Here is a 25,717-nt window from a genome sequence, read left to right as displayed (position 1 = left end):
TTGGCTGGATGGAGAGGAAGCTCTGACATTTCATGCATAGTGATTATTTCTTCAAATGTCTGTGGTGTGAGTAGGCCAGTTGCTGTACATCTGGGAGCATAATGAAGCAGCTGGCTCCAGGACTTGTATTTTGTTCTGTTGGCAGCAGATTCAGATTCTCCTTCCTTTTGGTGTATGGTTTTTCATGTGGCATGAAGCGTTGCAGTAGGGGTAAGGAGACACAGGAAGAAACATCCTGCTCTTTGAAGGATACAAGTGGACTCTGACACTTACTTCTGCAACCATCTACCTTCTTACCTTCTTGAAAAATGCACACAGAAGCTCCCTGAGCTTGCGCATGGTAGAGAGCAACTGGCCAAAGTTCTTCTTCAGAACAGGTAGGAGAAGACAGGGAACTTTGGGCCAGGTATTTCCAATTGCTGTGTCTTCTATTCCACATCAGTGAAATCTTTCTTAGAAGTTGCAAACACAGCTTAGTAATAGTCACGCAAGTCCTCTTACCACTAAATTGTTCATCAAAGACCATCGTGCTCACTTGGGACAGCTCCCTGGGTCCTTGAATATTATTGTGACTCTTCTGTGGAGTGTGCCAAGTCGTTTGGGTTTTCTTTAACTCTGCTCTCTTCCTTATCCCAGATCCAAGTACAAGCATGCCTTTGTTTTATTGCACTTTGCTTTATTGCCCTTCAGAGATACGGCATTTTTTATAATAGGTTTGTGGCAACCCTGCGTCCAGCAAGTCTTATCAGCACCATTTTCCTGCAGCATTTCTCACCTGTGTCTCCGTGTCACATCTTGGTAATTCTTTAAATATTTCAGAACTTTCGTTATTATTGAGATTGTATTGTTTTGGTTATCTGTGGTTAGTGATCTCTGATGTTACTTATTGTAACTGTTTGGGGGCACCAAGAACCATGCCCATTATAAGATGGCACATTTAAATGATAAATGTTGTTTGTGTTCTTACTGTCCAACCAGCCAGCCCTTCCCCATCTCTCTCCCTCCTCTTGGGCTCTCTATTCCCTGAGACAGACCAATTTGAAGTTAGGCCCATTAATAACACTGCAGTGACTTCTAAACGTTCAAGTAGAGTTGCAGGTCTCTCACTTTAAATCAAAAGCTAGAAATGATAAGCTTAGTGAGGAAGGCATGTCAAAAACCTAGATACATGGAAGGCTAGGCCTCTTGTTCCAGTTAGTCATGTTGTGAATACAACAAAAAAGTTTTTGAAGGAAATTAGAAGTGATACTCTAGTGAACACACAAATAATAACATAAAACAGCCTAATTGCTGATATGGAAAAGTTTTAGTGACATGGATAAAAAAGCAAACCAGCCACAATATTCCCTTAAACCAAAGTCTAATCCAGAGCAATCCTACTTCTCTTCATTTCTATGAAGGTTTAGAGTGGCAAAGAAGCTGCCAAAGGAAAGCCTGAAGGTGGCAGAGGTTGGTCTGTAGGGTATAAGGAAACCAACTGTTTCCACAGCAAAACAAGTGCAAGGTGAAGCAGTAAGTGCTGATGTAGAAGGTGTAGCTTCCAGAAGTTTCCAAAACACTTAGCTCAGACAACTAATGAAGGTGGCTACACTAAGCAACACATTTTCAGTGTAGACTACACAGCCTTATATTGTAAGAAGATGCCAAATAGGACTTCATAGCTAGAGAGAAGTCAATGCCTGGCTTCAAGGCTTCAAAGAACAGGCTGCCTCTCTTGTTAGGGGTTAATGCAGCTATGGGGTTTAAGCTGAAGCCAGTGCTCACTTAGCATTCCAAAAATTTGAGGGCCCTGAAGAATTATGCTCAATCTACTCTGTCTGTGCTCCATAAATGGAGCAACAAAGCTTGGGTAACAACACATCAGTTTACAACACGGTTTACAGAATATTTTAAGCTCACTGTTGAGACCTACTGCTCAGGAAAAAAGAATCCTTTCAAAATATTACTACTCATCAACAATGCACCTAGGCACTCAAGAGCTCTGATGGAGATGTACAATGAGCTTAATGTTTTTATACCTGCTAACACAACATCCATTCTATAGCCTAAGGTTCAAGGAGTAATTTAGACATTCAAGTCTTAATACCTAAGAAATACATTTCATAAAGCTATAGCTTTCATACATAGTAATTCCTCTGATAGATCTGGGCAAAGTAAATTGGAAACTTTCTGGGAAGCATACACCATTCTAGATGTCATTAAGAACATTTGTGATTTCATGGGAAGAGGTCAGAATATCAACATTAAGAGGAATTTGCAAGAAGTTGATTCCAACCCTCATGATGATTTTAGGTGTTCAGGACTTCATGAGGGAAGTAACTGTCCATGTGGTAGAGATAGCAGCAGAACTACAATTAGAAGTGGAGTTGCAGTCTCATGAGAAAACTTTCATAACTGAGGGGTTGCTTCTTATGGATGAGCAAAGAAATACTTTCTGAAGATGGAATCTACTCATGCTAAAGAATGTTGAAATGACAACAGAGGATTTAGAGTATGATATAAAATTAGCTGATAAAGCAGTGCTGGGCTTGAGAGGATTAATTCCAATTTTGAAAAAAGTTCCACTGTGGGTGAAATGATATCCAACAGCATTGCATGAAAGGAAGGGTCAATCGATGTAGCAAACTTCACTGTTGTCTTACTTTAAGAAACTTCCAAGTCACCTCAGGCTTCAGCAGCTACCATCCTGATCAGTCAGCAGCCATCACCATTATTGAGGCAAGACCCTCCACCAGCAAAATTTCACTGAAGGCTCAAATGATGGTTAGCATTTTTTTTTAAAAATAATAAAGTATTTTTAATTAAGATTTTTAGAAGACACGATGTTATTGCATACTTAATAGAGTACAGTATAGTGTAAACATAATTTTTATTTGTACTAGAAAACCAAAACATTTGTATAACTCACTCTGTTGCAGTAATTGCTTTATTGCAGTGGTTTTGAACCACACCTGCCATATATCCAAGATGTACCTATAATACAGAGCCTTGCCATTTTTGTCTTTAAACGTTTTTTCAAGTATGTCCCCTTATTCTCCATCTGCAAATGCCATCTTGGGTGACACCCTCATCATCTTACAAGCTGATCGCTGAAACGGTCTTTTAACCAATTTTCCCAGCTTCAACCTTTCTCCCTTCAAATCTGTGAGATGGACCTAAAATAGAAACCTGATCCTGTCATTCTTTTGTTTAAAACCCTTGAGTGGTTTCTGTCGCCTGGAGCATACAGTCTGTTTCTCTTTTTTTAACTTTTGGCTGCTCTGGGTCTTTGTTGATGTGCACAGGCTTTCTCTAGTTGCAGAGCACGGGCTTCTCATGGCAGTGGCTTCTCTTGTGGAGCACAGGCTCTAGCTCAGTAGTTGCTGTGTGTGTTTTGTTGCCCCACTGCATGGGGATCTTCCTGCACAAGGGATCCGACCTGTGTCCGCTGCATTGGTAGGTGGATTCCTAACCAGTGAACACCAAAGAAGTTTCTAATCTAAGTTTTTTACTGTGCAAATCAAAGCTCTGCCTATAGACCGTCCTCCACTCTGATTCACCTCCACTCTCTGCTTCAGCAGCACTGAACATGTGTCGTGCAGTTTCTCTCTTTATGACTTTGCTCCCAATGTCCTATCTGCTTGGACTAGGTCTTTTCTTGTATTCATGTCTGAATCTTTCTCATCCTTTAAAACTCTCTCTGTTATCAGCTCCTCCAAGAATGCTGGCTCCTCCCTACCAGGCAGAGGTGGATGCTCTTACTCTGTGCCCCATATGCGTGTAATGCACTTGCCTTATAGTGACACTCTATCATCTGTGTGCTCGTTTTCACCACTGTACTGCAAGCTCTTTGAGGACAGAGGATCTGTCTTATTTTTTTGAATTCTTGGCCTCTTACCAAGTACATGACTCATTAAGAACACTCAGCACATGTTTGTATAAAGAATGAATTAAAACGCCTTCTGTGGGTAGATGAAATCCCTGTGAAGTGAAGAGAGCGAGAGGAGAGAACACTGGAAGGAGCCTTTACAAATTCCGACAAATTATGTTCTTTATTGTATTCTATTTCATCTGTCTGATCTTCTTTTTATCTTTAGATCAAGGGCTATAGCTGATTTCGTGCTTTCTCAGAACCACTTCAAAAATGGATGGTATGGTTCTCAACACATACGCTGTGTGTTCAGTGACTCTTTGTGATTGACTGATAGTCCTTGGGACACCACTGAGATATTGCTCTGTGTCAGGACTGAGCAATGTATAAGAAAAATTAGTTCAGAGCAGAGATATAAATACTCAACATTATATGGCAAGGAATGTTATTGTGCTTTATAGAAAAACATATGAGAACATTTGTGAAAGCCAGAAAAATGAAAAGCGGAAAAATCTATCCCTTTAGTCTATTTATCTTATAATTTATCATCCATCTGTTATCTTCCTCATCTATCTCACTTTACCCATCATATGTTTTCCCACCACTAAACATGGCGTTGGTTTAATTCAGTGGCATATATTTTATTTCTGTAGCACCAGCTGGATGTATTTGTAAATAGGCGGGCAAACTGAATGCCAGCTGTAATTATTTACATAATCCTACCACTTATATAGAAGCCAAGGTCATTATCTTCTTCATGACATAACTAAGTAGGTAGACAACTCTTTACCTGGAGAAACAGGAGCATTTACGTCAATCTTATATGCCTAGAAAATCAGAAATAAGTGCTTTCCATAAAATTGTTTCATGTGAAATTGGCATCAATTAATGCACCGAACTGTTCTTACTCCCGGATGGAAATGTCATTTAAGAAATATGAAGATACTACTTCATTGTACTAAGAGAAAAAGCTAGGCATCAGGAGGATTCTTATTCAGGCACAGATAGCTATTAACACCTTACCTGAGGTGCCCTGTAGCAGGGCCTCGTTCCCTTCCTGTCTTATCTTTGACAGCCTGTCTTAATGCAGTCTTAAGACCAGAGACAGGCCACAGCTCAGGAGGGGTGAACACTGTGTCTATTACACTAGGTTCTATAGTAAATACCTTCATCCATGAATCCCAACAGTCACTAGCTTTCTTTATCACCGTATATGTCTATGAGGCTCATGGCAGTTGACATCTGTCAATCAGGAAGGGTTCACTCTCCCCACCTTGCCATTCACAAGGCACTTAGAGCATTGAGGCAACACAATTCCATTGAATTGTATATTTGGCCACAAAGGATGTTTCATGTTTATCTGAGGAGCAGCAAGCTAGCATGAAATGAGGCATGGTTAGTTCCAGTTATACACTTGATCTTGTCAAAAGAGATACAATTCCTTGCTAGACTATCTGAAGCTCTTAATAAAAATTCCTGGAGGCCTGTGAACTTCTCACTAGCACATGTAAATCTAGGAGAAAGAAATAATCACAAATCTGTCATGCTGAAAGGGCTGATTGGGGTTTTGGGGGAACACTGGAAGAGCTACTAACACTGGTATAGTTCTTTTCTCAGAATAATGAATATATTTAATTTTCTCTGAATATTATCTATATTTGAAAGAAAGGAAAATCTAATCTATAATGAAACCATGGATCTTGAAGAACCTCTTGACATACATTATAAGTAAAGTCTGGCAGATATAGGGAAATTTTGAACAAAATGAAAGAAAATACTGAAATTCACAATGACTGCAAAATGGTGAATATGATGTTCTCAATAAAGAAAATGATAGAGTTGGGGATCATAAAAACAGTAGTCCCTGTCTTGGAAAGATAGGAATGAGGCATAGGAAGGAGCCAAGAGTGGAGTGGAGTGAAGGGCCCACTGCCTGAGGCCTATTTTCTTTTTTAGGAGAGCATGGAATTGGGCCTGAAAGAACTCTTTGGACTTTTCTATCATCTTAACTCTTCATCGGGTTTAAACAGAGAGGTGGCCTGGTTGGCGTCAAATGATGTCCTAGAGGAAGCAAAAAGAAGACAGGCATTGATGAAAGAACAGTAGGCCATCTGACAGTTTCTGGAGGAAGTGATAAATGTCATGGCTGAGAGATGAAGGGTGTCATCTAAAGCCAAGAACTGACCAGCTCTGTGCAGAGGACAGAACAGACTTGGAACTTAGAGACAAATGTTTATACATTAGCTGTGTGTTGCCCCGAGGCATTTATTATTTCCAACTCCACAGGGAGTTAAAGATGGAAACAAAGAAACAAAATAAACAAACAGTATTTAGTTCTCCAGCTGGAGACATAGAAGAATGATTCGAAAGACATGTTCTTTAAAGAAGAGGCAAGTCAATGAGGTTCACCCACACTATCTTCCTGCATATTGTAAATCAGATACTATGGCCTCCACTTAAGGATGATTAATAAATACAAAAGATCTGGAATGCCTAATATGGCACACAAACAAATGCAGAAATGGTTCTACATTTCATTCAAAAGACTATGAAGATGGAATTTTAGTAGAACTAGGAAAGAAAAGATTGTTAAAAAATTATCTGCATTCTCAAGGAAATTAAAGTGAGTATGGAATTTCTATGTAACAAGGGATTATATAAAATGGTGTAATAGACAAATTCAGGGGAAGAAATTGAAAAGAAACATAAAATATGAAAATAGTTAAAAACCACATTAGGACTGGTACACTGAAAAAAAATAACAGTAAATACTAAAAAAACAGGAAAGTCATATAGGAGGTAGGGAAGGTAAGATCATACACACTGCAAAAAATTTTTTTTAATAACAAAACTGATTAGAGATAAAATGATAACACACATATGTCAAAATGGCCATGTAAATACCTGTGCAATATAAGATAATTAATGGATAGTTAAGAGTTCTTAGGAAGAGAAATCAACAATGTTATAAAAAATTAAGGAAATATAGACAAAAACTTTCTTTAAATAAAGGGAGATTTAAATATTCATATTTATCATTATCTGGGCTTCCCAGATGGCACTAGTGGTAAAGAACCTGCCTGCCAGTGTGGGAGACTTAAGATACCTGGGTTTGATCCCTGGGTTGGGAAGATCCCCTGGAGAGGGCATAGCAACCCACTACAGTGTTCTTGCCTGGAGAATCCCATGTTCAGAGGACTCTGGCAGGCCACAGACCATAGGGTCACAAGAGTTAGACATCACTGAAATGACTTTTTGTTGTTGTTGATTGGTTGCTCATTCATGTTCAACTCTTTGCGACCTCATGGACTGCAGCACTCCAGGCTTCCCTGTCTTTCACCATCTCCTGGAGCTTGCTCAGACTCAGGTCCATTGAGTTGGTGATGCCATCCAACCATCTTGTCCTCTGTCATCCCCTTCTCCTGCCTTCAGTCTTTCCCAGCATCAGGGTCTTTTCCAAGGAGTCAGTGCTTCTCATCAGGTGGCCAAAGTATTGGAGTTCAGCATCAGTCCTTCCAATGAATATCCAGGGTTGATTTCCTTTAGGATTGACTGGTTTGATTTCCTTGCTGTCCAAGGGACTGTCAAGAGCCTTCTCCAACACCACAATTCAAAGGCATAAATTCTTCAGTGTTCAGCCTTCTTTATGGTTCAACTCTCACATTCATGCATGACCACTGGAAAAACCATAGCTTTCACTATGCAGACCTTTGTTGGCAAAGTGATGCCTCTGCTTTTTAATATGCTGTCTACTTTTGTCATAGCTTTTCTCCCAAGAAGCAAATGCCTTTTAATTTTGTGACTGTAGTCACCATCTGCAGTAATTTTTGAGCCCAAGAAAATTTTATCTACATCATTATCTATTGATGTAAGAGAAATTAGTCCAAATCTTAAAGACTTAAAACAATGGCAACTTAAAAAAAAATACACTCCTGTTTTCCTGAGTATTTTTGGCTGAGGTAGTAGTAGCTAGAGCTAGAACAGCTGAGGCTGAGCAGTCCTCTCTGTTTATGGAGATTATGGCCTACCCCTGGGGTCTCATGGTAATCTTGTTTAGGACTCTACAGAGCATCATATCCTGTGGCTGAAGACTTCCAAGAGATAATGGTTTTAAGAGAATGAGGCAGAAGTGCAGAGCATTTTCATCACCTACTCTCAAAAGTCACTTGGAGTCACAGTCACTTCTAGTCACAAACCTGCCAACATTTCAGATAAAGGACCGTACACTCCACCTCTGTATAAGTGATGGTGTCACATTTTAAGAAGGGCATGTGGGTTAGAGGATGTTTTTATGGTGATTTTGAAAACGTAATGTCACCCATGTTGAAAAGGGTTGCTATGAATGTAGTTAAGACAAGGAAAAATTAATAGAGATTAATGGGCAGAGACATAACAGAGTGAAACTTTAGAACTTTAAGATTAAGGAAAGAACACTATAATCGTTCTGGAAGAACACATAATCACCTGCAAAGGGAAATTCAGGATAGGCTGAGATTTCCAGACAGTATTGTTCAAGGACAGGAGATGATGGGAGCACTTTCTTTAGAGTTAGGAGAAACGACTTATGTCCCAATAACTTATATCTGGTCTGTATATACAAGTGTTGTGTATAAAAATGACAGGAAGAAATGTTTAAGTATGTAAACATTCAAAGTATATTTCATCTATTAACCATTATGAAAGATCTCCCTGAAGACCAAACCTAGCCACATTAAAAATAGAAGAATGAAAATTCAAAATAAAGAAATCATGAATAGATTGTCTTGTTTGAACGTTAAAGTATAAAAATCAGCATCTTCCCCTTATCTCCTAGAATTTATCCAAAAGCACCGAGGAGAACAATGAAGGAAAGATAGAAACACCATGTCTGGTGAAATTGGAAGACAACTAACATCCAAGGTCATGAGATATAAAGAATAGCAATAAATAAAGAGCGTGGGAGGCAACTTTTGGAGACGATGAATACGTTTGTAGTGTAGATTGTAGTCATAGTTTCACAGATGTATCCTTATCTACAGGCTCATTAAGTTGTATATTTTAAATATGTACAACTTTTTGTTCTGCTGGTTGTACATCAATAAAATAGTTTTAAAAAATATCTGGAAGAGTGGCTTAGAACAGAAATCATGCAGTGGGACAAGTAGAAAGATGCCAATAAATGATGATGCATCAGAAAAGAGCCAGCAAAAAATACAGAATCAAAGATGAAGGTCATGCGAAGTGATAAGCCCAAGTTCCTTATTTTCAGCATTAGACAGAGTGATGCATCTGGTGTTGGTTTTATTTGACTCAGTGTGGTCCCAGGAAGCAGAGGAATTGGGACTAAATGAGCAATCCTATGGACAGTCCATATGTGCAAGTGATATTGTTTCTGTTGAAGCAGAAAAGAGATTGAATTGAGAAGAGGTCCAGTGATGCCTGTCTTCATTGCAGGGGGAAAATCACACCCAGAATCCTTGATCACAAGAAGAATTCATGCTTGTCCTGAATACTGTTGTTTTCTGTATGATATATACTCCTGGCTAATGGTTGATGCAGGAAAAACTCAGCTTTTCCAATGATAGAATTAATATAAGAAAGCAACAGCACAGGATCTGTTCAAAGACAGAATTGGAAAAGAGGAAGGAAATTCATCACTATAATAGTAAAAAGACATCAGTAAATTAACTCTCCTATCAAGGGTACAAAGCAAAAATGTGTATATTGTCACCCTGTTTATTTAACTTATATGCAGAGTACATCATGAGAAATGCTGGGCTGGAAGAAGCACAAGCTGGAATCAAGTTTGCCTGGAGAAATATCAATAACCTCAGATATGCAGATGACACCACCCTTATGGCAGAAAGTGAAGAGGAACTAAAGAGCCTCTTGATGAAGGTGAAATGGAGAGTGAAAAAGTTGGCTTAAAGCTCAACATTCAGAAAACGAAGATCATGGCATCCGGTCCCATCACTTCATGGGAAATAGATGGGGCAACAGTGGAAACAGTGTCAGACTTTATTTTTGGGGGCTCCAAAATCACTGCAGATGGTGACTGCAGCCACGAAATTAAAAGACGCTTACTCCTTGGAAGGATAGTTATGACCAACCTAGATAGCATATTCAAAAGCAGAGACATTACTTTGCCAACAAAGGTTCATCTAGTCAAGGCTATGGTTTTTCTTGTGGTCGTATATGGATGTGAGAGTTGGACTGTGAAGAAGGCTGAGCACCAAAGAATTGATGCTTTTGAACTGTGGTGTTGGAGAAGACTCTTTTTTTTTTTTTTAAGTTTTATTTTATTTTTAAACTTCACATAATTGTATTAGTTTTGCCAAATATCAAAATGGATCCACCACAGGTATACATGTGTTCCCCATCCTGAACCCTCCTCCCTTCTCCCTCCCCATACCATCCCTCTGGGTCATCCCAGTGCACCAGCCCCAAGCATCCAGTATCGTGCATCGAACCTGGACTGGCATCTCGTTTCATACATGATATTTTACATGTTTCAATGCCATTCTCCAAAATCTTCCCACCCTCTCCCTCTCCCACGGAGTCCATAACACTGTTCTATACATCAGTGTCTCTTTTGCTGTCTCGTATGCAGGGTTATTGTTACCATCTTTCTAAATTCCATATATATGCGTTAGTATACTGTATTGGTGTTTTTCCTTCTGGCTTACTTCAGTCTGTATAATAGGCTCCAGTTTCATCCACCTCATTAGGACTGATTCAAATGTATTCTTTTTAATGGCTGAGTAATACTCCATTGTGTATATGTACCACCGCTTTCTTATCCATTCATCTGCTGATGGGCATCTAGGTTGCTTCCATGTCCTGGCTATTATAAACAGTGCTGCGATGAACATTGGGGTACACGTGTCTCTTTCCCTTCTGGTTTCCTCAGTGTGTATGCCCAGCAGTGGGATTGCTGGATCATAAGGCAGTTCTATTTCCAGTTTTTTAAGGAATCTCCACACTGTTCTCCATAGTGGCTGTACTAGTTTGCATTCCCACCAACAGTGTAAGAGGGTTCCCTTTTCTCCACACCCTCTCCAGCATTTATTGCTTGTAGACTTTTGGATAGCAGCCATTCTGACTGGTGTGAAATGGTACCTCATAGTGGTTCTTAAGAGTCCCTTGGACTGCAAGGAGATCCAACCAGTCCATTCTAAAGGAGATCAGCCCTGGGTGTTCTTTGGAAGGAATGATGGTAAAGCTGAAACCCCAGTACTTTGGCCACCTCATGTGAAGAGTTGACTCATTGGAAAAGACTGATGCTGGGAGGGATTGGGGGCAAGAGGAGAAGGGGAGGACAGCGGATGAGATGGCTGGATGGCATCACTGACTCAATGGACATAAGTCTGAGTGAACTCCGGGAGTTGGTGATGGACAGGGAGGCCTGGCGTGCTGCGATTCATGGGGTCACAAAGAGTCGGACACGACTGAGCGACTGATCTGATCTGGAAGATATGTTGAGGTAATAAAAATTATCAAGTAACTGAGATCAGGGAAGTATAGAAAAAACATAAAACTATTAAGCATATTAAGCTGAACTTAAAAAAATTCATCTAAGAAAAGACTTCTGAAAACAAAGGCTACAATGGAAAATGTAAATGAAATTAAGTAGAAAAGTATATTAATATGAGAATTATACAATTAAGGAAAAAAATGACATTTAAAATGTGACTGATTTGGAAGTTGTATGTGTAGTTGGAATCCTCTACAAAGAAATGGAAACAGTGAAACAGAATGAATATATACGGATATGTTAATAACTATTTGAGATAAAAATAAATGAACTTGCAAATTGAAAGGTACTATTGTGTTGTTCCCAGAAGAAAATGATGGTTAACAATAGACATATTTTAGGACAGTTATTTGTCTTTTAATGTCCAAAAATAATTCATCTAGAAAGCCAGATGAGATTATAAAGCAACTTATTATGTCAGTTAGTTGTAAGTAGTCAATAGAACAATATTTATACAATGCTACAGAAAAGAGAATGCACCCAAGGATTTTATGTCTAACTCACTGTCACGCAAGTATTAGAGCAATCAACATGGTTTTGAGTGTTTTAAATAATTTTTTACCTACTCCCCTAAGTTTTATTTTAGAAATTAAAAAAAAATTACTAGAATAGTTTGACAAACACTTGTATATATCCTCCTCTGAATTCAACAACTTGTATCTTTTTTTGGTACATTATTTCTACGCCTTTAATGTCTCCCCTCCCTCTTTATTTGAAAGTAACTTTAAGACTTCAAGTCACTTCATCCCTAATTACTTAAACGTTCATTTTCCAAGGACAAGGGTAATTTCTTGTGTAACAGTATGTTGTTATCGCACCTAAGAAGTAGAAAATGATTCCGTAATTTCATTTAATGTCCAGCCCATGTTACATTTTTTAAAAAAATTAATTTATTTTAATTGAAAGATAGCTACTTTACAATATTGTGGTGGTTTTCACCATACATCAACATGAATCAGCCACGGGTGCACATGTGTCCCCCCATCCTGAAGCCCTTCCCACCTCCCTCCCCACCCCATCCCTCTGGGTTGTCCCAGAGCACTGGCTTTGAGTGCTCTGCTTCATGCATCTAACTTGCACTGGCCATCCGTTTTACATATGGTAATATACATGTTTCAGGGCTAGTGTCTCAAATCATCCCACCCTCACCTTCTCCCACAGAGTCCAAAAGTCTGTTCTTTACATCTGTGTCTCTTTTGCTGTCTTGCATATAGGATCGTCATTACCATCTTTCTAAATTCCACATATATGTGTTAATAAACAGTATTGGCGTTTCTTTTTCTGACTTACTTCACTCTGTATAATAGGCTCCAGTTTCATCCACTTCATTATAACTGGCTCATATGTGTTTCTTTTTATAGCTAAGTAATATTCCATTGGGTATATAGTCCATGTTAAAATTTCATAAATCATCATAATTTATATATTTAACAGTTTGCTTTTTTAAAGAACTATGACCCAGCAATCCCACTGCTGGGCATACACACTGAGAAAACCAGAATTGAAAGAGACACGTGTACCCCAATGTTCATTGCAGTACTGTTTATAATAGCCAGAACATGGAAGCAACCTAGATGTCCGTCAGCAGATGAATGGATAAGAAAGCTGTGGTACATATACACAATGGAGTATTACTCTGCCACTAAAAAGAATACATTTGAATCAGTTCTAATGAGGTGGATGAAACTGGAGTCTATTATACAGAGTGAAGTAAGCCAGAAAGAAAAACACCAATACAGTATACTAACGCATATATATGGAATTTAGAAAGATGGCAACAATAACCATATATACAAGACAGCAAAAGAGACACTGATGTATAGAACAGTCTTATGGACTCTGTGGGAGAGGGAGAGGGTGGGATGATTTGGGAGAATGGCATTGAAACATGTAAAATATCATGTATGAAACGAGATGCCAGTCCAGGTTCGATGCACGATACTGGATGCTTGGGGCTGGTGCACTGGGACGACCCAGAGGGATGGTATGGGGAAGGAGGAGGGAGGAGGGTTCAGGATGGGGAACACATGTATACCTGTGGTGGATTCATTTTGATATATGGCAAAACCAATACAATATTGTAAAGTTAAAAAAAAAAAAAAAAGAACTGGGATCCAACTTAGGCTGATGCTGGGTTACTAGTAATTGTGTTTGTTTTTAGTTTCTCTTAGTGAGAAAATACCCTTGATTTAATTTTTTTCCATTACATTCACTTTTTGAAGAATTGTGGACAAGCGACATATTTTTCCAACTCTGCATTTATATGATTGTTTTCTCTTTGTGGTATTTAAGCTGCTCTGTTATCACTCCTAATTTTTATAAACTGGAAATTAGATTTAGAGGCTTGACAAGAAGTTTTTAAGTTGCACAAACATGGGGACTATTTTCCCATGAATTCTTTTTGAGGAATGTACTGAAAGAAAAGTTTAGTTTATCAAGATGTGACTGGAAAATTTTCAAAAAAGAAAAAAAAATCAGTAATGATTGCTGGATTTATTTTAGTATTACTTACAGTAGAGACTAGGGCTCCCCTGGTAGTTTAGTGGTAAAGAATCTGCCTGCAATGCAGGATACCCGGGTTCAATCCATGGGTTGGGAAGATCACCTGAGAAGGGTATGGCAACCCACTCTAGTACTCTTGACCAGAGAATCCCTTGGACAGAAGAGCCTGGCAGGCTGCAGTCCATAAGAGTCAAATACGACTGAAGCAAGTAAGGAGTAGCAGCATAGTGGAGGCTAAGGCAGTGTAAGAGAATGACCCCACAGTCACTGCTTAAAGTTGGATAAGTTTTTGTTGTTGTTCTGTTTTCATGGAATGATCCAGGGATGAATAGTCCAGAGCTGATGCAGAAGCTGTACTCTAGGGGATCTAAGTCTGCACATCATATTTCTTCACAATCTCCCAGGCTAACTACAGATTTCATCTGCATGGCTTACACTGACTTATCCCCAATCCATGCTTCTAGGGGAATATGGATGTCAAGAGCAAACAGCTTCTTCTTTAAGGAAATACCCTGGAAGGAGAACACATTGCTTTAGTTCAGACTCAACTGGCTTGAACTTAATCAAATAGACACACCTAAGTAGATTGGAGGCTGAGAAATTTAGCCAACTGTCTGGTGACTATGAGCCCAGCTAAAATGAAAGGATCTTATGATTAAAATGGAAAATGATGACATTACCGTGGGACCACTAGCAATCGTTACTATAATTTGAATGTATTAGTAACATTAAAAAGTATGAGGATGGGGAGACTGTAGAATATGAAAGTTAAATGCATTGGCAATGTACAAAGTTAGAATTAAAAGGGAAGAGAATTAATACATACTGTCAAACAAAATGGAGTATTATCAGTATCAGATAAGATTATATACCAAGTTATAAGCATAAACAAAGGATATATTAAAAACATTAAAAGAAGACAGTTAAATGATTGAAAGTAACAAAATCAGAAAATATAGCATAAGCTAAATTAAACAATTATAATCTTATCAACAAATATAAATAACTAGGCATATAAAAGAAGACTTTCAGATTAGATTACAAAGCAAAAGCATGTATCATGTTGTTTATAAGAGAATTGACTTCCCAAGTAATTTAGAAAGTTTGAAAATTAAATATATAGGGATAGATATGTTAAGCAAATGCAAAAAAAAATGTTATGATCTTACTTTCATTCCAGTTTGAATTATGATCTTACTTTCATTCAAGTTTGAATTAAAGAATTGCTAAGGTGGGCAGTTCGGAGAAGGCAATGGCACCCCACTCCAGTACTCTTGCCTGGAAAATCCCATGGACGGAGGAGCCTGGTAGGCTGCAGTCCGTGGGGTCGCTAGAGTCGGGCATAACTGATCAACTTCACTTTCACTTTTCACTTTCATGCATTGGAGAAGGAAATGGCAACCCACTCCAGTGTTCTTGCCTGGAGAATCCCAGGAATGGGGGAGCCTGGTGGGCTGCTGTCTATGGGGTCGCACAGAATCGGACACGACTGAAGCGACTTAGCCGCAAGATGGGCAGTTAACAGTGAAGAAGATCTAACAGTATAAATGTCTATGAATAAACAAACCTAACATTATGCATAAATTAGGAATTACAGGAGACAGAGAAGTGAACATATATCATTAGCAGTAAAATATAAATTTATAGATTTTAGTCTGTGACATGTAAACAAAAATCATGTGAAGATATCAAAGACTCAAATGGTATAATTAATAAAATCAATATACTGGAAATGTATCAAATTTTGTGTGTATTAATAAAATCTTATATCCCTTTACCTATTCTTGAAGCAGTCATAAAAATAGGCTATGCATAGATTTCAAGGAAAATCCTAATAAATTAAAAAGTGTCAATTTAAGAAAATATTGAAACATTGCAAATTATAAAGTGATTGGAATACATCTCAAAATCAATTAAATACACAGGAAGTGTATTTAAAAATTAAGCAAATACATCTACAAAAGAATAAAAAAATTCTTCCATTGATTCTTGGTTTAAGAGAAAACCTAATTCTCAATTGCAAAACACCAGGAATATTATAAAAATGGTAACACTACTAATTAGAAACTTAGCAATAGAGCTAAAGGAAATCTTAAGAGAAAATTTTATATCCTTAAATATATTAGTAAGCAAACTATAATAAAAATTCAGGATTTAACTGAAAAAGTAGGAAAAGAACAATAGGATGCTCAGGGCTGGTGCACTGGGATGACCCAGAGGGATGGTACAGGGAGGGAGGTGGGAGGAGGGTTCAGGATGGGAACACGTGTACACCCATGGTAGATTCATGTTGACATATGGCAAAACCAATACAATATTGTAAAGTAATTAGCCTCTAATTAAATAAATTTAAATTTAAAAAAAGAACAATAAAAAATGTTTAGGATATCATTCATGATGTCAGTAAAGATAAAAGTAGAAATCAATATTTAGAATACATGGAAAACTGGATCTAAGGAGTAGATCCAGAAGTGTGTTAACTGAAAAAAAAAAGTAAAGCAGATAAACTGCTAATCTGAGAAAAAAAAATGGGAGGACGCACAAATACTTAAGATAGAAATGAGAACCACAAATACAGAGAAAACAAAACTGCATGTTCTAGACTATATATTTAATTCTACACAGAGATTAAAAAGAATTGAAAAACTAATTTTTGTAGGAAAATTAACCAAAACTAACTTTAGAAGTAGAAAAACAAAAACATATGTAAAGACAAATTATCACTGAAGACATTGAGAAATATGTCAGAGCACGATTACCCAGTGTAATGCTGCTGCTGCTGCTGCTAAGTCGCTTCAGTTGTGTCCGACTCTGTGTGACCCCAGAGATGGCAGCCCACCAGGCTCCCCCGTCCCTGGGATTCTCCAGGCAAGAACACTGGAGTGGGTTGCCATTTCCTTCTCCAATGCATGAAAGTGAAAAGTGAAAGTGAAGTTGCTCAGTTATGCCCGACTCTTAGCGACCCCATGGACTGCAGCCCACCAGGCTCCTCCATCCATGGGATTTTCCAGGCAAGAGTACTGGAGTGGGTTGCCACACTAACCTTATGCAATTTCAAGGGAGAATTCAGCCAAACCCTTATAATCAATATCTCCAGGGCTATTTGAACAATAACAAGACACATAAATTTATTTTATGAAGTAAATATATTAATTGAAAGAATAAAAAGTCAAACTGCCAACAAATGATTTCATGACTATCAAAAAAATTGATTATGAAGTTTATTTAGAGAGGCAAAGACCCAGAATAGCCAGCACAACATTGAAGAACAAATTGGGAGTTCTGACTTAAAACTTGTTATACAGCTGTAGTAATTAAGAAAATGGTGGCATTAATAAAAGAATAGACAAATAGATTGATGCAAGAGAATAGAGAACCCAGAAATGGACCCACATAAAGATAGCAACTGACGTTTCACAAAGGAGCAAAGGCAACTCAGTGAAGCAAATACAGTCTTTTCAACAAATGGTCTGGAACAACTGGACATCCATATGCAAAAATGACAAAAAATAATCTAGATATATTTATATCTTTCACAAAATTAAGTCAAAATGGATCATAGACCTAACTGTAAAACACAAAAATATAAAAATACTGTAAGATAACATAGGAGAAAACCTAGATGACCTTGGGTATGGTGATGATGGTGATAACTTTTTAGATACAACACCAAAGGCATTATACATGAATAAATGATAAACTGGACTTTATTAAACTTAAAAATATCTGTTCTGCAAAAGACAATGTCAAAAGATGAGAAGACAAACCACAGACTGGGAGAAAATATTTGCAAGTGACAAACTGATAAAGAACTGCTATTAAAAATATATAAAGAATTTTTAAAGCTCAAAATAAGAAAACAATAAATAATAACCTGATTTAAAAAAATGGACCAAAGACCTTAACAGACACTTCACCAGAGAAGATATATAGACAGCAAAGAAACATATGAAAAGATGCTCGACATAGTATGTGTCATCAAGGAAATGCAAATTAAAATGAGATACCACTATATACCCCATTCCAGTACTCTTGCCTGGAAAATCCCATGGACGGAGGAGCCTGGTGGGCTGCAGTCCATGGGGTCTCGAGGAGTTGGACACGACTGAGTGACATCACTTTCACTTTTCACTTTCCTGCATTGGAGAAGGAAATGGCAACCCACTCTAGTGTTCTTGCCTGGAGAATCCCAGGGACGGCGGAGCCTGGTGGGCTGCCGTCTATGGGGTCACACAGAGTCGGACACGACTGAAGTGACTTAGCAGCACCACTATATACCTACTGAAGTCTCGAACACTGACAAAACCAAATACTGGCTAGGAGATAGAGTAGGAAAAGTAGTAGAAATGAAAAATAGTGAAACCACTTTTGAAGACAGTTTGACAGTTTCTTACAAAATGATACATAATTCTACCATATGATCCAACAGTTGTTTTCCAAGGTATTTACCCAAAGAAGCTAAAAATGTATATACATACATAAACCTGCACACAGATGTATAGCAGCTTTATTCATATTGCCCAAACTTGGAAGCAACCTTGACATGCTTAGTAACTGAATGAATACATACATTGTGATTCATGCAGGCAATGAAATGTTGTCATTGTTTTAGTTGCTAAGTCGTGTCTGACTCTTTTGCAACCCTATGGACTGTAGCTTGGCATCCTCCTCTGTCCATGGTACTTCCCAGGCAAGAATTTTAGAGTGGGTTGCCATTTCCTTCTCCAGGGCATCTTCCTGACCCAGGGATTGAACCCTGAGTCTTCTTCATTGGCAGGTGAATTCTTTACCACTGAAGACCTCCATCAGGGAAGTCCAAACCAGGGAAGCTAAAAAACATGAGCTGTCAAGCCATGAAAAGACAGGGAGGAAACATAAATGCATATTACTAAGTGAAATAAGCCAATATTGAAAGTCTACATACTTGTATGATTCCAACTGTATGACATTCTGGAAAGGGCAAAACTATGGAGACAATAAAAAAGTCAATGGTTGCCAGTGGTGTGGGGGGTAGATATGAACAGAGAGAAAAAAAGATTTTTAGGACACAAACTACTCTGTATGATATTATAATGATAGATATAAGTGATTAAGTGAAAGTTGCTCAGTCGTGTCCAATTTTTTGCGATCCCATGGACTATAGAGTCCATGGAATTCTCCAGGCCAGAGTACTGGAATGGGTAGCCATTTTCTTCTCCAGGGGATCTTCCTAACTGAGGGATTGAACCCAGGTCTCCTGCATTGCAGGCAGATTCTTTACCAGCTGAGCCACCAGGAAAGCCGAGGAATACTGGAGTGGGTAACCTATCCCTTCTCCAGTGGATCTTCCTGACCCAAGAATCGAACAGGGGTCTTCTGCCTTTACCAGCTGAGCTATGAGAGAATGATAGATATGGGTAATATGCCTTTGTCTAAAACCATAAAAAGTGCAAAAACAAGGGTAAACCTTGAAGTAAATTATGGGCTTTGGGTGATTATGATGTGTCAATGTAGATTCATCCTTAGAAGAAAAAAAAAAGTGCCATTCTGGTGTGTGATGTTGATGATGGGGAAGCTGTGCAAGTGTGAGAGCAGGGGGTATATGAGAAGTCTCAATCATTTCCTTTTGATTTTGCTGTGAACCTAAGATTACTCTTAAAAAATAAAGTGGTTTTTTGTTTTTAAAGCAAAGAAGAATAGCAAAAAGAAAAACACACAGACCAAGGAAGTTTTATATAAAAAAACTACAAACCCATCTCACTATGAATATGGAAGCAAAATTCCAAAGTAATCAGCAGTTGGTATAAGACCATCATACCTGTGCAAAGTGCTATTAATTCAAGAAATGAAAGGACAATTCAATAATGACTAAAATTAATCATAGTAATTGATTTAAGAAGAAGCAGCTTACCATAATTTCCATGCTGAAAAAGTATTTTTCAAGATTATATGTCTATTCCTGATATGAATGCTTAAAAATAAAGTCAGAATTGATGAATGCTACCTCAACATGGTAAAATAAGCATCTCAGACAAAAGGTTGAACCAATCTTTGTTGATAAAACTTTAGAAGTATTCTCCTCTATATCAGCAGCAAGCACATATTTGATTATTACCACTATTAATTATGTAGACAGTAACCAACATATTTAGATAAAAGAAAGAAGCTACGAATTTAGGAAAAAAGGTTATTACTATGCACAGATGATATGATTATATTTTTGGAAACCTTAAATTTTTAAGCCAAAACTACTACTTCAGTTGGGAATAAAGTAAGGTGGTGAGGTACTAAAGTAATATACATAATCAATAGCCTCCACTGATACAAACAATAAGTTACATGATATAATGCAATATAAGATCACATTTATATTAGCAACAGTAAAAGACAGAATGCCTAGTATATTAGCTTTTTATGGTGGCCATAACAAATTAGTGTTTTAAACCTAGTCACAAAATTAGTGATTAAAACAACACAAAGTTATTGTCTCATACTTCTGGATGTCAGATGTCTCAGAACCATGATGTTTCTAAGAGATAAGCTAAAATCAGGTGAGTCATTGCATTCCTTTTGGTTGCTCTAGGGGAAAATGCATTCCTTGCCCTTTAAAGCTTCTAGAGGCAACCTAGATTTCTTGCCTCAGAACCTTTTTTCTTTCACCTCCAAAACCTCTTCAGGCCAATTCTTTTTGCTTTGCTAGCTCTCTTTGCACCTCCTCCTCTGCCTCCTCCTTCTGTTTATAAAGGAACTTTGTGATTACATTGGGCCCACCTGAGTAATCATGATTATCTCCACATTTCAAGGGCAGCTGATTAGCAATCATGATTCCATCTACAACTTTTGTTCCCCTTTGCCATGTAACTCATATGGTCACAGATTCTGAGCATTAGAATGTAGACATCTTTGGGGCAGGAAGAAGCATTGTTCTTCCTACCATATCTAGTAATAAAATTAACAAAAAAAAAGTGCAAAGTTTATTATAAGAAAACTTTGAGATGCTTTAGAGAGCTACAAAACAGTGCTTGAGCAAATTGAAAGACATACTGTTTTCTTAGTAGTCGTGTAGTGGTGTGTCTCTTAGTCGTGTCTGACTCTTTTGCAACCCCATGGATGTGGCCTACCAGGCTCCTCTGTCCATGGGATTTTCCAGGCAAGAAGACTGGAGTGGATTGCATTCCCTTCTCCAGAGGATCATCCTGACCCAGGAATCGAACCTGGGTCTCTTGCATTGCAGGCAGATTCTTTGCCATCTGAGCTACAGGAAAAATTCACTGTTTTCTTGGTTAAAGAGAAACACTGTATACTTTAATGAGAATAAACATTACAAAGTTATCAGTTACCCCTAAATTAACCTTTACATTTAATGTGTCATAATAAGAAATTAACTGACTCAATAATTTTAGAGACAGGTAATTCTTAAAATACATATGAAAAAAAAAACTAACAAGAATAAATAGGAAAATTCTGGAAAGGAAGAGTAAGGAAGTGTTATCAGATGTAGGTTCAGTGATTCAAACAGTGTCACATTACTCATAAATAGATAACACATCAATGGAATCACATTAAAAAGTCCAGAAACAGGCCCTAATCAAAAAGGAATTTACTAAATGATAAAAAGCACAACTTGGTGAAAAAAATTATATTTTAAAACCAAATATGTTGGGACTCTTGGTAGTCATCTAGGCTGAAAAGTTTTCTTCCATGTCTCTTATTTTATACCAGAGTACCTTCCAAATGAACAAAAATGTAAAGCTAGAAATAAAACCATGAAATTACTATAAGAATCTGTGAATAAAAGTTATAAGAACAAGAAAGATCATTCTATGACAGAAAAACCAGACTCAATGAGAGAAATGATTAAAATTTTCCACTACTTAACCAATAAAAACAGCAATCAAAAAAAGGCCTAAATTCATCACAACTAAATTAAAAATTCAGGTGGGGTAAAACTATCTGTAACTCATAGACAGTAGTCTAATTTCCCTCACATATAAAGCATTCCTCCGAGTTGAAAAGTAAAGACCAATAAACAAATATTAAAAATGTAAAAAGCTATGAAAAGATAGCAAAGAAAAAGGAAAGACAATTCGGATTTTAGGTATGTGGAAATATCCTCAAACCTTTGTCTATGAGTCAAAACAAAAATAAGGAGTGAATCTATATTGAGGTACCACTTGTCACCTTTTAGGTCATCCACAATGCAAGAAGTTAATAGACTCTGCTGTGGGTGAGGGTGAAGAGAAAAGCCACATCCATTTATTGCCTGTAAGAATGTAAATTGGTACAGTCCTGTTGTGAGGAAGTATTGTCTACTAAAATTATACATCACAAACTTTAGCATCCAACAATCCAACACCTACAATGTATCCAGTTATGTACAAACTAAAAACATTAGTAACTGCAGCGATCCTTTTCTGTTTTAATTGAGGATAATTGCTTTACAATATCGTGCTGGTTTCTGCCATGCATCAACATGACTCAGCCACAGGTATACATATGTCACCTCCCTCCTGAAACCCCCACCCATCACCCACCCCTCTAAGTTGTCACAGAGCACTGTGTTGAGCTCACACAGCAATCTGTTGTGTCACACAGCAAACTCCCACTCGCTATATATTTTACATGTGGTAACATATATGTTTCCATGCTATTCTCTCAATTCGTCCCACACTGTCCCTATTGTTCTTTGTGTCTCTGTTTCCACTGTTGCCCTGCCCGCAGCAATCTCTATTTTTAATACCAAAATATTTCATGAAACCTAAACAGTTCCCAGTAGGGGACTAGTTATATAAATTATGGTACACCAGACAATGGATATTATTTAGCTATAAAACATAATCATAAAAGTATTTATGTAGAGTATGGAAAGATCTCCATGACATGTTTTAAATGAAAAAAAGCAAAAATAGACTAATATGTACAACACTGAGTTGTGTGAAAAGAGAAAACAAAGAATTGTACTTATGATAGCCAAGACTTACAAAACACTTCTTATCCATTTTAGTTAAGAGCACTGTTTAAGGCAGGTACTGTCACTCCTTTCCTTACACCATAAGCAACACATCTGTGTTATTTCCTGTTTTATCTTCAGTACCTACCGCAGAACTTGACACAGAGAGAGCTCACTCAATATTCGGACAATGAATGGATAAAGGGTTTCCTATTTAAAGATGAAAAAACTAAAGCTCAGATAGGTTAAACAGCTTGAACCATGTCATACAAGCCATGTCATAAGTGGAAGAGTCTTATTTCAGGTTAAACTGTCTTTTTGATTATATGAGTATATGTATACCATATGCATACATGCCCCTCACTCAAGCACACAGACTCATCCCATTAGTTATCTGTGAAGACAGGAGCTGGCTGGAGGGAATTGGGGATTTGAATATATTAGCATATTTCAAAAAATGTACATGAAAACACAACTCATGAATATGAATGCTGGTAAATAAAACACCAGAGATGAGCACAAAATTCCTTTAAAATAGAAATAATACGAATGAATTATGTAAGTAAATGTGGTTAATATTGTTACACAAAGGACAATTCTTGAATTGTATCTTAAGATAGTTATGATTTGAAAATAACAGGCTGAAAGGAAACCTCAAATATAACTACAAAAGCTAGGGCAGAAAGCTACAAGGAAGAGAAGCAGTGGGCTTCCTGTAGTTTCTCAGTCTCTCTTAGATGGTATGGTAGCCTCTCTACAGATTTTCTGAAGATGGTACATTGATACATAGGCATGTAATTATTTTATTTAAATGTATAAATATAATCTCTAATAGTATTAAAAACCATTTCCACTCCTGTGAGCAATGAAAACATAGCATAACAAAAAATACCAGTGGAAGGAATATTATGTGAATAGTAAATGCACAATAAACCCATATGAACTCATAAATAATTCCAAATTATGTTAGCAAGTTTTTCAAAATAACTTAGAAATTTGAAATAATGGTCTAAGATATAATTAGCATATGTAAACAAAAAGGGAATATCAAGGTTACCCAAAATATAATTTTAGAAAAAAAATTATTAAATGGGACCATGGTACCTTTAAAATTGTGATAAATAAATTCTCAATCAGCCTTTCTATTCCACTGACACATCAGAATACCTGAAGAAAATATTGCAGGAAATGAAATGAGAAACAGATGGAAAAGCAACGGGAGAGAGAGAATTTAAGAGATAATTTTTTTGTCCTTGAAATATCATATATATATATACACATATATATGGTGTTGCTACATGAAAATCTAAGCAATACTGTGAAAGATTGATATGTTCTAATCAATAAGTAAATACATATATTAAAAGCTGTAATAAAAAGATAATATTTTTTCAATGGCCCCTGGAGCCTTTTACAAAAAAATGTAATCACATATTAGCCAAAAAGAAGTACTCTTTAAATTCCAAAAAGGAAAAATACTTTAGATCATATTCTAAAACCACAATCTAATAAAATGAAAAATAAATGTCAAATTTTTTAAGAAACAAAAATACCAAAGCATTTGACATTTTAATGCCTTTCTTTTCTAAAGAACTCTTGTAGCAAAAGGAACTAAAACCCCACAGTTTCAGAGTATTTGTTAAATAGCGACAATAATAACCTCAATATTTTTATTGCAAGCAAAAGTAATGAATAAAATCTATTAAGTAGTGAAAAAACTACACAGTGAACCTAAGGAACACAAATGGAAAAAAAATTAATGAAGAGAAAAGCATAAATTAATCAGGAAATAGAAATGACAGAATTACTAACAGCTTATTTTTAGGGAAAAAAGAATTCAAACCACTCACCCATGCAAGAGAGAAAGAGAAAATGTTGCATAAACATAAGAACATTAGATAGGAGAAAAGAAAATATTGACTACATTAAAGAATTTTAAGATAATACTTTATTTCATCCAACTCTGTTAGTGAATTGATATCCAAGATAGTTAAGTTATGTTGAATTCAAAATTGGAATATTTAAAATGGATCTAAGAATGGAAAGAAAACATGAAACACAAAAATAAAATAACCAGAGGGAAAAACTCAAAAAATTTATCTGAGTTAGAAACGTCACACAGTTCAGATAACTGTATGTTTTAACTTTGTCAATCTAATATCAGAACATCTAATTTTTATGTCAAATGAATGATTCCACCAAAACAGGCAAAAAAGAGAAAAAGTTCTGCTTTATGTTTCTTGTTGTGAAGTCATGTGTCTAAGATGGCAAAATTCAACAAATATGACACAATTCTAAAGACTCATATTTAAAAATACAGAATAGAGCTAACTATTAAATATAACTCAATATAGCTCCAGTAGGGTTTATCCTAAGGTGTGCAAATATGGTTTAATATGAGGAAATTTGTTAGTGCAATTTACCACACTTAAAGAATAAAAACCATATAATTATTTTGATACACAGGAAAGGCTTTGGCTAAAATTCCTTCTTTGTTCCTGATAAAACTTTATATATACATTATAATAAGCAAATACTCCAAAACTTCAGACTTTTGAAAAAAAAAAAAAAAAACCTGCAAGAATTTCAAACAAAACTTTGAAACTCTTTGTTAAGCTTCTAAACCTAACTTTCAGTTTATAGAAAATAGAAGTGATAATGGAGTAAGTTAAACAACACCAAGAGAAAGCAATCAAATAGAATCAAGTTTTGGGAAAATATGTAAGATGATTTATAAATATATATATATACACATATAGAGCTAGCAATTATAGTCATGGATATGGTTCTTAAGTGTTCAGTGATAAAACGTTGTTAGAACTGAAAAATTATTACTTAATCACAATTATTTTTTACATTTTTTTTTGTAGATACTTGCCAATGTCATTAAGCAAGACAAAAATTAATTGGCAAATGTTTAAAA

The sequence above is a fragment of the Bos indicus genome, chromosome 12 (assembly GCF_029378745.1).
Source record: "Bos indicus isolate NIAB-ARS_2022 breed Sahiwal x Tharparkar chromosome 12, NIAB-ARS_B.indTharparkar_mat_pri_1.0, whole genome shotgun sequence".
In the NCBI taxonomy this organism is placed as follows: Eukaryota; Metazoa; Chordata; class Mammalia; order Artiodactyla; family Bovidae; genus Bos; species Bos indicus.
This window is presented reverse-complemented; position numbering follows the sequence as displayed.